This window comes from Phyllobates terribilis, unplaced genomic scaffold (assembly GCF_046119375.1).
Source record: "Phyllobates terribilis strain yellow unplaced genomic scaffold, ASM4611937v1 Scaffold_5__5_contigs__length_657084704, whole genome shotgun sequence".
NCBI lineage: Eukaryota > Metazoa > Chordata > Amphibia > Anura > Dendrobatidae > Phyllobates > Phyllobates terribilis.
Genome location: NW_027362765.1, coordinates 601,009,939 through 601,023,328, shown reverse-complemented (window position 1 = coordinate 601,023,328; position 13,390 = coordinate 601,009,939).

The following is a 13,390-nucleotide window of genomic DNA, read 5'->3' as shown; positions in this document are numbered from 1 at the left end:
CTTGTCTGCTGCTATGACAAGGCTTTTTTGCCGCTGCTCTTTTAACCTGACGTAATTACCTGTAGGAAAGAGTCCTCAATTTGCCCTTATCAGCACGCACACGTGTGTACTGTGAATCAGCTACATACTTCTTGATTGCCAAGACACTTCATCCTGATCATCGCACATTGTTGATTGTAGTCATGCCTTGACCTAAACACTCCACAATTTGTTGCTTCTCAGCAGCCGACACATCCTTTTTCTTTCCCATTTTGGCAGAAAATGTAGGCTGCTTAATAATGTGAGACAGCCTTCTTAAGTAGTCTTGCCTTTCATTGGACACACCTGCCAAACTAATTAGCACAGGTGTCTGCAATTGCTTACAGTGATATAAAGAGCCCTGACACACATCACCATCAATGAGTTTAACTGACAAACAAACAAATTCTTCCCTTATCACTCCTAAACACTTTTTGCATAATAATTTGGAACACAGTGTACATGTGCTTTTCCACAAAACACCAGTGGTTCACGTAGTGAATCTTACAGTTCTAACTTGCCAACCGTGGTCTGTATGGAGTTGTTCAATAAAGGGCCCAAAATTAAGATAACATAGATGGGAGAGGTCTCTATGAATAGGAATTCCTAAGTATTTGATACCCTGTGAGGGCCAGGCAAAGGGAAAGTTGGACTGGATGGAATCCTATATGGATTTGGGGAGGGAGACATCGAGGGCCTCAGACTTCGCTGCATTGATTTTAAAATTTGACCATGTAACAAAGTGATCTATTTCAGCCATAACAGCATGGATGGATATATGTGATTGAGTGATATATACTAGGACATCATCAGCAAATAGAGAGCACTTGTACTCGGTGCCTCCCACCTCAATCCACCTAATATTGGGGTTATGGCGAATTGATGAGAGCAGGTGCTCCGTCACTAGGATGTATAAGAGAGGGGACAGAGGACATCCCTGCCTTGTCCCATTGGTGATTGTGAAAGGTGATGAAAATGTTCTGATGCACCCCCTGGGCCTTGGGACACCCGGAGCCGGACCCTTTTTGGTGGATGCTGGTGGTTGTAGTCTTCGTGGCGGCGACCCTGTTCCGTGGCTCAGGGTGGTCAAACCAGTGGCGGAACTATTTATGTGGTTTTGATGTTTAAATGTCCGACTACGCCACCCGTGGATTGCGGTCAGAGTGAACCGCCGCTGCAGGGCAGACCGCTGAGGCTGGTGTTGTGGGTGCAGCAGAGCGTAGCATAACTTCCCACGGGAGGAGTATAGCCTCAGGGCAGTGTATGCAGAGGATGGGGGTGATGGTGCAGGGCAGCAGCAGTAACGACACGGAGTCAGTGATGCAGTCCAGGGCCTTTACTCACAGTTCTTATTATCCAGACCACGTCTGCAGGTAACAGCTGCCCACGTCGTACTGTGCTCACCAGGTGAGGGGCTCAGACAACTCCCAGATAACTTTGGAGTGCTTCACAGGACCCCCTTTGTGTGTCCTTTGTCTGGCCTTTCTTACCAACCCTTCTGTCCGGCTGCCTCGGGCCTCCTCTTGGTAAACTTGGCGCCAGTTTCCCTGACCCTATGTGGTGCCTTCCTAGCGGGTGTAGCGAGGGGCTGCGCCACATAAAATGTCAGAGCCTCCGGTTTCTAGCTGAGGGTCGTTTCCTGCCTCCACTAGTTTCGGGGACCGGTCTCCCCCTTTGGCCTGACCCCTCCACGCAGGTGGATTCGGGCGTGCGGTGGCGACTCGCCCGTCCGCACCCCTGGGATCCCTTCATTCCTCGTTCCTGGAGCCTTCTCCGCTCCTCTTCCTTCCTTCTCCCTCTTCCAGGCCTGGGCCTCTGTTACTAGGCCCGCCTCCGGAGCAGAGCTCTTGCAGAGCCCCTGCTCCCTGCCACTTCTGCTCAGACTTCTCTGCACTGAACTAAGATGGTGCCCACCTTTTATACTCCCTTCTCAATGCACCCAGGAACTGCTTCCTCCCTGCTCCTGCACTACAGGGTTCCCCTTCCTCAGTGTTCCCTCCCCCCACTCCAGCCAGGGACAGGGACTGTCGTGCCCATCTCAGAGGCATATTGGTTGCCCTGCCCCACGGCAATGTGGTGTAATGCATGCAGGTGTCGGGTCCTGATCCACACTCCATCCTTACCTGAGAGTGAGATATCACACCTCTGGGTGAGGTGCAATACCTCTGTAGCAATCGAGCCCTCAGGGTGCTACAGTTCCATTTATCTTCAGCCTAGGTGACGTATTGTGATACAGGGCCGTGATTTTGGCTATAAAAGGGTCCCCTAGACCCCTACCCCAAGCTTTTTAAGAGAATCATATATGGCGTGCCAGGAGACTCTATGGAATGCTTTCTCAGCATCCAACGAGAGTATCTAATTACAAATTTTTAACTGCATCTAGCCCAGGAAATACTTTGTGCCTAGTAGCAGTGTCTGCTAGTCAGCGGATTATCCCGGCTGTTAAGCAAGCTACACCACCTGTAGTTTGGACACTTAATTTTTTCAAAGGAAATGCTTCGGGACCACGGGATACTCAGTGAAGAGCATCAGGAGGCACCCCAAGGCATAGGGGCTGGGACTGGCAGTAGGATGCCTTGCGGTGGACAGCCGAGCTTGATCCTTATAAAAGCTTTTTAACTGCAGCAGCTTTAGTGGACGCTACTGGAGCTGGAATTACGCGGCTGCTGGCATGAGACTTGCCCTCCAATAGATCCTTGTAAATGGATTTAAAGTGTATTCATTCAAATTAGAGAGACAATTTAAATTAAAAAGCTTAGAGCTGCCTCCACCACAGGGGGGCTCGCTCGACCCACCAGCGGACAGGCACTAGTATTGGGAGAGGGGGGCTGGCCGTCAGGGTTCACCGCGGCTCTGGCACAAACCCGGCGACACGGAGGTGGCACGGGCAGGAGCGGACTGAACGTGTCGGCTTCTCACTTTTTGGATTTTAGAAGGGCATGACATGCCTATATTTGTGTCTCCCCCTCCTTTTACTCCTCCACCTCTTTTCTTTTCGCATGACTATATGTACTTGTCACTTTTCCATGTGTTAGTTGTGTCTTCTGAGCAGTTTGTCAGCTTTTGGACACCCTTGAAGGTGTTTTCTATGTGTTTCTATGTGTTTTTGTTTGCCTGCCATTGGTTTTAACGGTGTTCGAAGGTGTTCGACGAACAGTTCGACGAACAGTTCGGCGAACACACGGGTGTTCGACGAACCGAACCGAACTCGAACACTACGGGGGTGGCTCAACACTAATCCTTAGCCACAACCATGGCTGTGGCCAGCAGCGGTCACGGATCAACAGCTCACAGTGGCGGCAAGGGTTGCCTAGCATGGGCTACTTTTGTCACTGCAAAGGATGAGCCAACTCACGTTATCTGCAAACTTTGCGATAAAAAACACAGTAGAGGCAAAAACTACAATAATTTGACTACTACATACATGAATGTTCACATGCTCAAACAACATGTGTTACACTGGGAATCTCACCGTGCTGAAATGCGGACCAGTGCACCTCAACAACCATCAGCTGCCCCATCAAACGCATCTGCTGCTTCTTCCTCCTCCTCTTTTACCGTGCCAAGTATTGTCACACAGGTCTCCCATCGAAGAAACTCCGGTTCTTAACCCGCTCCAGTCAGGCTGAGTGATAGCCTGTCAGCTGTAACGGAAGCGGACATGCCTACTGTGTTTATTTCACCGAGCACACCACATATTTCTCAATCCACTGTAACATCTGCGCCGGCACCTCACTCATGGTCCAGCCATAGGCGGATTATAATGAGGGCAATCCGGGCTACTGCCCGGGGCCTCGGGTCTCCAGGGGGCCCGGGCCTCCGGGGTGTCTATGGCTGGATTGCCCTCATTATATGTGCGGCCCCGCGGCACATACTGGCAGACAGTGGCGGGGAGGGCCCCCGGACCGCTCCCCCATCAGCGGTGCATGGCCGCTGCTTTTCTTCGGCCGGGCCAGTACTGCAGCAGTTAACTTCCCTGTGCTGGCCCGGCCGTGTCACTGCTAGGAGACATGGCCCTGTGCGCGGCCGTGTCTCCTAGCTGTGACGTCACGCAGTGCGCGCCCGGCCTGCACTGCTACTTACCACCGGAGAGGAGCAGGAGCCAGGAGGACTGGAGCCGAGCCAGGGGATGGTGAGTGTGTGTGTGTGTGTGTGTGCGCGCGCGCGCGTGCGTGTGCGTGTGTGTGTGCGCGCGTGCGTGTGTGTGCGCATGTGTGTGTCTGTGTGTGTGTGTATGTGTATGCAGGCAGATATCATTGTGTGATGTCTGTTTATATGTACTTTTGTGCTTCAAATGTGTTTATGCGTGTATGTATATGTCTGTATATGTTTGTGTGTGTGCGTGACTGCGTGCGTGACTGCGTGCGGCCTCTTGCTGAGTACAGATGGCACCGTGCGGCCTCATGCTGTCTTTGGGGGGGGCGCCTTGCGGCTTCCCGCTGTGTATAGATGGCACCGTGCGGCTCCCTGTTGTGTATAGATGGCACCGTGCGGCCTCCCGCTGTGTATAGATGGCACCGTGTGGCCTCCCGCTGTGTATAGATGGCTCCATGCGGCCTCCCGCTGTGTATAGATGGCTCTGTGCGGCTTCCCGCTGTGTATAGATGGCTCTGTGCGGCCTCCCGCTGTGTATAGATGGCTCTGTGCGGCCTCCCGCTGTGTATAGATGGCACCATGCGGCTCCCTGCTGTGTATATGACGCGCCCCTGGGCCTGCTGCGTCGCGCGGCATCGCGCGCACGGGGAAGCTTACCCGGATCCGGATCAGATGGGGGTAGTAGTCTCGTGGCGGTGACCCGATCCGTGCCCAGGGAGTCAAACTAGGCGGCAGCGTTTAGCAGTAGATGTTAGAAATGTTCGACTACGCCACCCGTTGATTGCAGCTATGAGGCCGCCGCTGCAGGGCAGACCGCTGAGGCCGGTGATATGGTTGTGCAGCGTAGATGGTATAACCCCCAACGGGAGGGGTATGGCCTCAGGGCAGCAGATGATGATGATAGTGGTAGTGATGGTGCAGCAAGGAAGCTCAGAGACGTGTGGTGCAGTTTTAAGGCTTTTACTCACAGGTGTTGTTCCGGTCACTTCGGCCAAGAGTGATCACCCGAGCCGTGCTGCGTCCACCAGGTGCGGGACTCGGCCAACTCCCAGGCAGTTCCGGAGCGTGGTCCTGAGCTCCCCTCTCTTCCTTCTTACTGGCCGTCCTCACCAGGGACCCACCTATGTCCGGCTCCCTCGGGCCTTTTGGTGGCGAAACCTTTCTCGGCTTCCCTGACCCTATGCGTGGTATGCTTTCTGGGTGGATATGGTGAGGGGTCGCGCCAAAGCTTGTCCACGACCTCCGGTTCCTGGCTAAGGATGATTAGCCTCTGCCAGTTTGGGATCCGGTACCCTTTTCTGCCAACCCTTCACCCGTCTTTGTTCACTTGTGGGATCTCAGGGTTCCCTCTGCCTGCGTCTCTGGGCCTTTCACTGGGTCTTAGTTCTTCTTCCTCTTTCTCTCTGCTTCAGGCCTGGCCCTGGAGCTGGGCCCAGCCGGAGCCACAGCTCCCTGTGAGCCCTCTCTGGCTGAACTCTCCCTCAGCTCCTCCTCAGGCTCCCTGTCTCTAGATGGTGCCCACCTCTTATACTCCCTCTGACACCTGAGCCCAGGTGACTATCACCCAATGGGCTCCTTCCTATGCCCAGAGTCCCTCCCCTGACTGCTCCTACACTACTGGGATGTTCCTCCCCCTCTCCCACTCCAGCCAGGGACAGACGCTGTCGTACCTGCACATCTATCTGGTGGGAGTACCGTTGTTCTGTCCCCCGGAAATGGGATGAGTGTAGTGCATGCAGCTATCTGAGCTCAGTCCCACACTCCATCCTTACCCGGGAGTGGAATACCACACCTCTGGTTTGAGGTGCAATACCCCTGTAGCAGCCGAGTCCTCGGGGTGCTACATTCCCCCCTGGTAAATCACAGCACGTCCTCGGGCTGTAAAAGAATAAACAAAACATACAAAAATTTTTTTTTTAAAATATACACTAACATGTAAAACATTATAAAAACATTATCGGAAGATATAACATTACAGGTAACTTTTTAGATTACTATCTTAGCAGCATAAAATTTTGATATAAAACCTTTCCATATAAAGCATTCTTATTCCTCCGGCCACGGTGCAACTTGTGACCGGGTAAAGTGCAACAGTCACTAGTAGAAAAACAGTTCTTTATAAAACCAGAAGGGGGCGCTTTAGGAAGCGCAACTATTTACAGGGTATGGCCGCTCTCAGTCCTCGGCCAGTGGGAACAGGGGAATGGCTGCTCACAGTCCTCAGCCTGGTAAGGGATTAGGGGCACACAGGAAACAGTCCCTTTAAACAGTTCCACACTAGTCCCAACGGGGACCGCACTCTGATTAGCAGCATGTCAAGTACCCTTACGGGTAACTATATACAGTACTTTGTTTATGCTACTTCCCTTCAGTAGCGGTGTCTTCTCCTTGTCTCCTCCTGAGGATAGTCTTCAGACCCGTCCGGGTCCTCTTGATCTTCCTCCCACTGTAACTCCTCCTCAGTCAGCCGGTGCACGTGAAGGGCGTATGGTCCTTTGGCACACTGATACCGGGTGAAGGTGACCTCATCACCCGGGTAAAGGTCACGTCCGCGGTGTCCCTCCGGCAGATGGCTCTCGACATCCCTGCGGGTGACAAAGACGTCGCCGGGAGTTCTGTGATCCCGGATGAAGCCCCAACCGTGCTCCAGTTGAAACTTTATTACGGTCCCGGTGGCGCGGGGACCGTGGGCCGCACGGGGGTTTCGTCGGGTCCGGCGTTTCTGCTCCGCGCTTTGAACCTGCAGCCGCTCCTCGCGGACCCGCCTCTCTCGCCGTTCTTTGTTGAAGACCTCCAGTTGTTGTCGGCAGCACTCCGCACGCTGGGCTGCGGCCGCCCGGGTCTCCTGGGTGAACCCCATGAGGTCTTCGCCAGTGGGGTCCCACGCAAATTGGGCCTCCTCTAGCGGGAACGGAACAATTTTGACGGGTTCCGGAGCCGGGATCAGAGGCTCACACAGAGGCCATTCCTTCCGGAGTCGGGGGTTGACGTACTCCGGCGGCCAAGCGAAAGGCAGCCCGTCCGGGCTCGTATGCTGCGCAAACAGATCTTCGCCCAGGGGCAGCACTGTGGAGGTTGAGGGCGCGGTGGGGGCAGCGGCGCCCGGATTCACCAGGCCTTGCGACCAGGCCGATGGCACTCTGAAGGTGAAGGGTACTGTGGAGACGGCGGCGCCCGGGGGTACTCGGCCTTGCGACCAGGCCGGGGGCACTTCCTCTTTTGCCGCGCTCAGGGTCAAGGGGCGTGGCGTAACTGAGGGCGCGACCGCGGCTCCTGCCGCTTGAGGCCTAGTTGGAAGCAGCGGCGGTGCGGCAACGGGCACGGTGAGTGGAACTTCGGGCTCTGCGACGGGGAGCTGGGGCAGGCTTACGGCTACGGGGCACGGGGTGATGACGTCCCCATTACCTGCTTCCATCTCTGCAGCTCCCTCCACGGCGTCGTCTCCGGCCTTCGTCCCTCCTGCACCATCTTCAGGGGCAGGCATGCTCCTCGTTGCGGGTGGCGTCCTCTGCTGGCGGGTTCCAGCCTGTTGGGCCATCTCCCTGCTCCACTCGGCCAGTGTTTCTTGCTGCACCCGGGCCATCCTCCGGGCCAAGGCCTCCAGCGCGGTCTGTGCATGCTCCCTTTCTCTGGGGAGCTGTGCCAGGATCTCCACCAGGCCTTCTGGGGTGGCAGTCCGCAACAGGCTCCTGACCATGGGGTCGGTGCTGCCTGACTCTCCCTCCATCTCCGGGTGCGATCTCTCCAGACTCCCCCAGGCCGCACCCATCTTCTCTGTTTTGTTCTTGATCCGCCCCCTTTGAGGGTGGTCCCGGGGCAACTTGGTAATCGTCAGTTCCAGGGGCAGCCCCCTCACGCTGATGGACATTTCTATCATTGCAGTCCCTGCTGGTGGGGGCGGTCTTTGCTTTTGGCGCTCTTCTGGGACCAGGCCCACGATGGGAGGTCGTCTCTTGCCACCCTCTGGCACGCCCATAATGGCGTCCGCTCTGCCAGGGCGGGAAATCGTCTCAGATGGCGGGAATCGTCTCCTAATGGCGGGAAACTCTGCGGATGGCGGGAAAAGGCTGCAGATGGCGGGCAAACGGCGGGAAACGACCCGAGATGGCGTCCGATGGCGGGGACCCTCTGGAATTGGCGGGAGACTCCTTTTTACGGTAAATATGAACTTTTCTTCAGGCACGCAGTACCCGGTGGTTGCGGGCACGTGATCCTGCCGACTACGCCAAAGTTGACTCACCCCCTGGGCCATGTTTGAGGAATACCCGGAGCCGGATCTGTTGGGGGTAGTAGTCCTCGTGGCGGTGACCCGGTCCGTGCCCAGGGTGTCAAACTAAGTGGCGGAATTAGTATATGATGTTTTAATGTTCGACTACGCCACCCGTTGATTGCAGCTATGAGGCCGCCGCTGCAGGGCAGACCGCTGAGGCCGGTGATATGGTTGTGCAGCATAGATGGTATAACCCCCAACGGGAGGGGTATGGCCTCAGGGCAGCAGATGATGATGATAGTGGTAGTGATGGTGCAGCAAGGAAGCTCAGAGACGTGTGGTGCAGTTTCAAGGCTTTTACTCACAGGTGTTGTTCCGGTCACTTCGGCCAAGAGTGACCACCCGAGCCGTGCTGCGTCCACCAGGTGCGGGACTCGGCCAACTCCCAGGCAGTTCCGGAGCGTGGTCCTGAGCTCCCCTCTCTTCCTTCCTACTGGCCGTCCTCACCAGGGACCCACCTATGTCCGGCTCCCTCGGGCCTTTTGGTGGCGAAACCTTTCTCGGCTTCCCTGACCCTATGCGTGGTATGCTTTCTGGGTGGATATGGTGAGGGGTCGCGCCAAAGCTTGTCCACGACCTCCGGTTCCTGGCTAAGGATGATTAGCCTCTGCCAGTTTGGGATCCGGTACCCTTTTCTGCCAACCCTTCACCCGTCTTTGTTCACTTGTGGGATCTCAAGGTTCCCTCTGCCTGCGTCTCTGGGCCTTTCACTGGGTCTTAGTTCTTCTTCCTCTTTCTCTCTGCTTCAGGCCTGGCCCTGGAGCTGGGCCCAGCCGGAGCCACAGCTCCCTGTCAGCCCTCTCTGGCTGAACTCTCCCTCAGCTCCTCCTCAGGCTCAACTCAACTCCCTGTCTCTAGATGGTGCCCACCTCTTATACTCCCTCTGACACCCGAGCCCAGGTGACTAGCACCCAATGGGCTCCTTCCTATGCCCAGAGTCCCTCCCCTGACTGCTCCTACACTACTGGGATGTTCCTCCCCCCCTCCCACTCCAGCCAGGGACAGACGCTGTCGTACCTGCACATCTATCTGGTGGGAGTACCGTTGTTCTGTCCCCCGGAAATGGGATGAGTGTAGTGCATGCAGCTATCTGAGCTCAGTCCCACACTCCATCCTTACCCGGGAGTGGAATACCACACCTCTGGTTTGAGGTGCAATACCCCTGTAGCAGCCGAGTCCTCGGGGTGCTACATATAGATGGCTACGTTCGGCCTCCTGATGTGTATAGATGGCTCTGTGCAGCCTCCCGCTGTGTATAGATGGCACCGTGCGGCTCCCTGCTGTGTATAGATGGCTATGTTTGGCCTCCTGCTGTGTATAGATGGCTTTGTGCGGCCTCCCGCTGTGTATAGATGGCTCCGTGCGGCCTCCTGCTGTGTATAGATGGCTCCGTGCGGCCTCCCGCTGTGTATAGATGCCTCCGTGCGGCCTCCCGCTGTGTATAGATGGCTCTGTGCGGCCTCCCGCTTAAGTATATAATTCCACATGTATTAATTCATAGTTTTGATGCCTTCAGTGTGAATGTACAATTTTCATAGTCATGAAAATACAGAAAAATCTTTAAATGAGAAGGTGTGTCCAAACTTTTGGTCTGTACTGTATATGTATACCCCCCCAGGAGTAAATGTTTTTCAGCTCATGCACTTAGTGTATGGGCATTACCAGTCTAGGAGGCCCACTCCTTAATAATGGAAAATACAATTTTTACTGAGGCCCTCCGCTTCGTCTCTTCAAATTGGTATTGGAGTGCATCCTAATTTTTGGCAGCCCTTGAACTTGCTGCATACAAAATGACGGTATAGGAGACCCACTTCTTAATAATTTTTAAAACAATTTATCTGAGGCCCTTCACTACGTCTCTACAAATTGTTATTTGAATGCATCCTTAATTTTTGGCAACCCTTGAACTTGCTGCATACGCAATAACAGTATAGGAAACCCACTCCTAAAAAATGTGAAGGCCAATTCAAATTGATTCTATATTCTACAATATTAACTCATATCTGAAATTTGTGTATGGGTAAGCTATCGCACTATGGATGGTGGCGGCGGCCGGGTGTCCATACTCGGTCCCAGTCGCCACTATTTCTCCGGGTATTCTCCGCCTTTCACAAGCATGGGTCCCAGAACATTACCCGTGCCCTCCCCAGTGCACTTACTGGGAAGGACCACCTAACCACAAATACATGGACAAGTGAATGTGGCCAGGGACGGTACGGAGCTAGTCCACAGCTTGTCGGTGAGAGTTGTATTTCACCACAGCCATATTTTTTAGCTTGGTGAAACGACTTGGGAAACCGTATCTACTCCAGCTGTCATTTCTCCCAGGAAGTCTTCTAATGCAGCTTGTTGCATAAGCAATGGCAGCCCGTTCAACATCAACTTGCACTTGTCGGTGGTGCTTCGACACACAAACATCTTTCTTTGCGCCTTTAATTTTATGACTACAGAGTTGGGCAATGGCCTGATCTGCAATGTGGTTTCAGAAAAAACATGCATAAGCTTGTCCAATCCACATTAAAAAAGCAGCCATAGAGTGTCCGGGAACCTTCCCACACCCACACACGTTTCTTAGCCAGGACTGCTTCTCAGCAGGGTTGGACAGGCCCACCAGAGAACCAGAGAATCCTCTGTTGGGCCCTGGCTTCTCCTTCAGGAGAGTTCATAGTGCTGAGGTGAGGCCATGATGATGATAGAGGCCATTTGCTTAGTTTTCTGTTACTTGGAATGCAAGTGCAAGTATGCAGCCAGCCACCCACCCACCCACTTACAGGCCGCAATAGTAAACTGCCAGATGCTTGCACTTGAAATGTAACCTTAAGGCTTGTGGAGGCGGAAGCTTTTCACAACCTCATGGCGGCGGCCGGGTGACCATACTGGGTCCCCAGCCGCCACTGTTTCTCCAGGTGTCGTCATTGCCTTCCACAAGCAAGGGTACCACAACATTACTGCTGATACTTTTCTGTGGGAATCTGCTTGCCTCCTACCAGCCTGTAATATTTCCAGTGAACTATAGTACAATGCCATGGTATTAGCACTGCCCCCAGTACCAAGAGCGAAGCCATGCCTAATTTCCTACTCAGTAATTCTATTTGGTAGACTGAGTGGCTGCCCAAATACATTAGTTTCTCACAAAGGAGCTGAAGATAGAGCGGCAGTAGGTGAAAGTTTCTCCAGCCTGTTAGATATCAGAGGGTGAATGGCAGCACATTGACTCAGTGGTCAGCACTGAAGCCTTGCATCGCTGGGATCCTGGGTTCAAATCCCAGCAAGGACAACATCTGCAAGAATTTTGTATGTTCTCCCCGTGTTTGTGTGGGTTTCCACCTCAGTAAAAAAGGAGCCAGAGTGTCCGGGAACATTCCCACACACTTTTCTTAGCCATGACTGCTTCTCGGCAGTGTTGGATGATTCCACCAGAGAATCCTCGGGTGGGCCCTGGCTTCTCCATCAGGAGAGTTCATGATAGCACAAACTTTGCAGCAGCTATGGGGCACTTGAGCGGGGGAGAAAGGTGAGCCCTCAGAATCAAGTCCTCTGGTGGGCCCAATGTTTTTCCGTTTTGAAACTGCTTCTCAGTGGGAGTTGTATTTTACCACAGCCATATTCTTTAGCTCAGTGAAAGGACTGACATAGAGGGAAACCGTATCTATTCCTGCTGTCATTTCTCTGTCGCCAGGTTCTGCCCATTGTCACACATGACCATGCCTGGCTGTATGTTCAGCGGTGAGAGCCACAGATCAGGCTACTGTGTTACAGCTTTTAAAAACTCTGCCGCGGTGGGCGGTTTGTCACCTAAGCATTAAGCATGTTATCTTCAGCACAGCCTGTTGCCGCTTGGCCAAGGCAGTGCTGCAGTGCTTTCAGCTTGTGACTGATGTGGTAATTTCTGAGATGGAGGCCGAACTGGAGGAGGAGGTGCAGGAGCTGAACAATGTGATTACATTGAGGTTACATTGGTGAGACTGGTTTTTATACTAAGAAAATATCCTACTGTGTTTTCATTTATTTATTTTGTTTTACGTTATTTTTTAAGACAAATGCATTCACCGGGAAATGTTATTTTAACATTTTACAACCTTATCTGGCCATGTGGTGTTTGACACATCATCAGACACATCCTGTTTCATTTATGATGGAGGGATTCTGAAAGTCACAAAGCCTATTTTTATAGGGTCATCAGGCGACCCTTACAATTCTTAAAGGGCCAGCAGTCGGCCCTTGCTATTTTTAGAGAGCCATCAGCTGGCTATGCTTTGTTGTTTCTATTATTAACGAGTGGGTCTCCTATACTGTTATTGCCTATGCTGTGACTGCAAGGGCTGCCAAAATTTGGGAAAAACACCACTAGAAATTTAAAGACACATAGAGCTGGTCCACAGTAACAAGTATGACATGTTCCCATTAGAATGGAGAGGGTCTGCTATTCAGTTGTAGGGTATGCAGTGAGTGCAATGGCTGCCAAAATTTAGGAAAAACCCTACTAACAATTTAAAGACACATAGAGCTGGGCCACAGTAATGACATGCTCTCATTAGAAAGGAGAGGGTCTGCTATACAGATATAGAGTATGCAGTGAGTCCAACGGCTGCCAAACTTTTTTGTAAAAACCCCACTAACAATTTAAAGACACATAGAGGTGGGCCTCAGTTACAACATATTCCCATTAGAAAGGAGGGGGTCTCCCATACTGTTTGCCTATGAAGTGACTGCAATGGCTGCCAAAAATTTGGAGGCACTCCAATGCCCTTTGCAAGAGAAGTAGAGGTCAGAGGGCCTCCTGAAAACAATTTTTCCATTATTAGTAAGTGGGTCTCCCATACTGTTTGCCTATGCAGTGAAGCAACGACTGGCAAAAATTTGGATGAACTCCAATGCACCTTGCAAGAGTCGTAGAGGTCAGAGGACCTCCTGCAAAAATGCTGCCATTATTAGGAACTGGGTCTCCCATACTGTTTGCCTATGCAGTTAAGCAACGGCTACCAAAAATTTGGAGGAACTTCAATG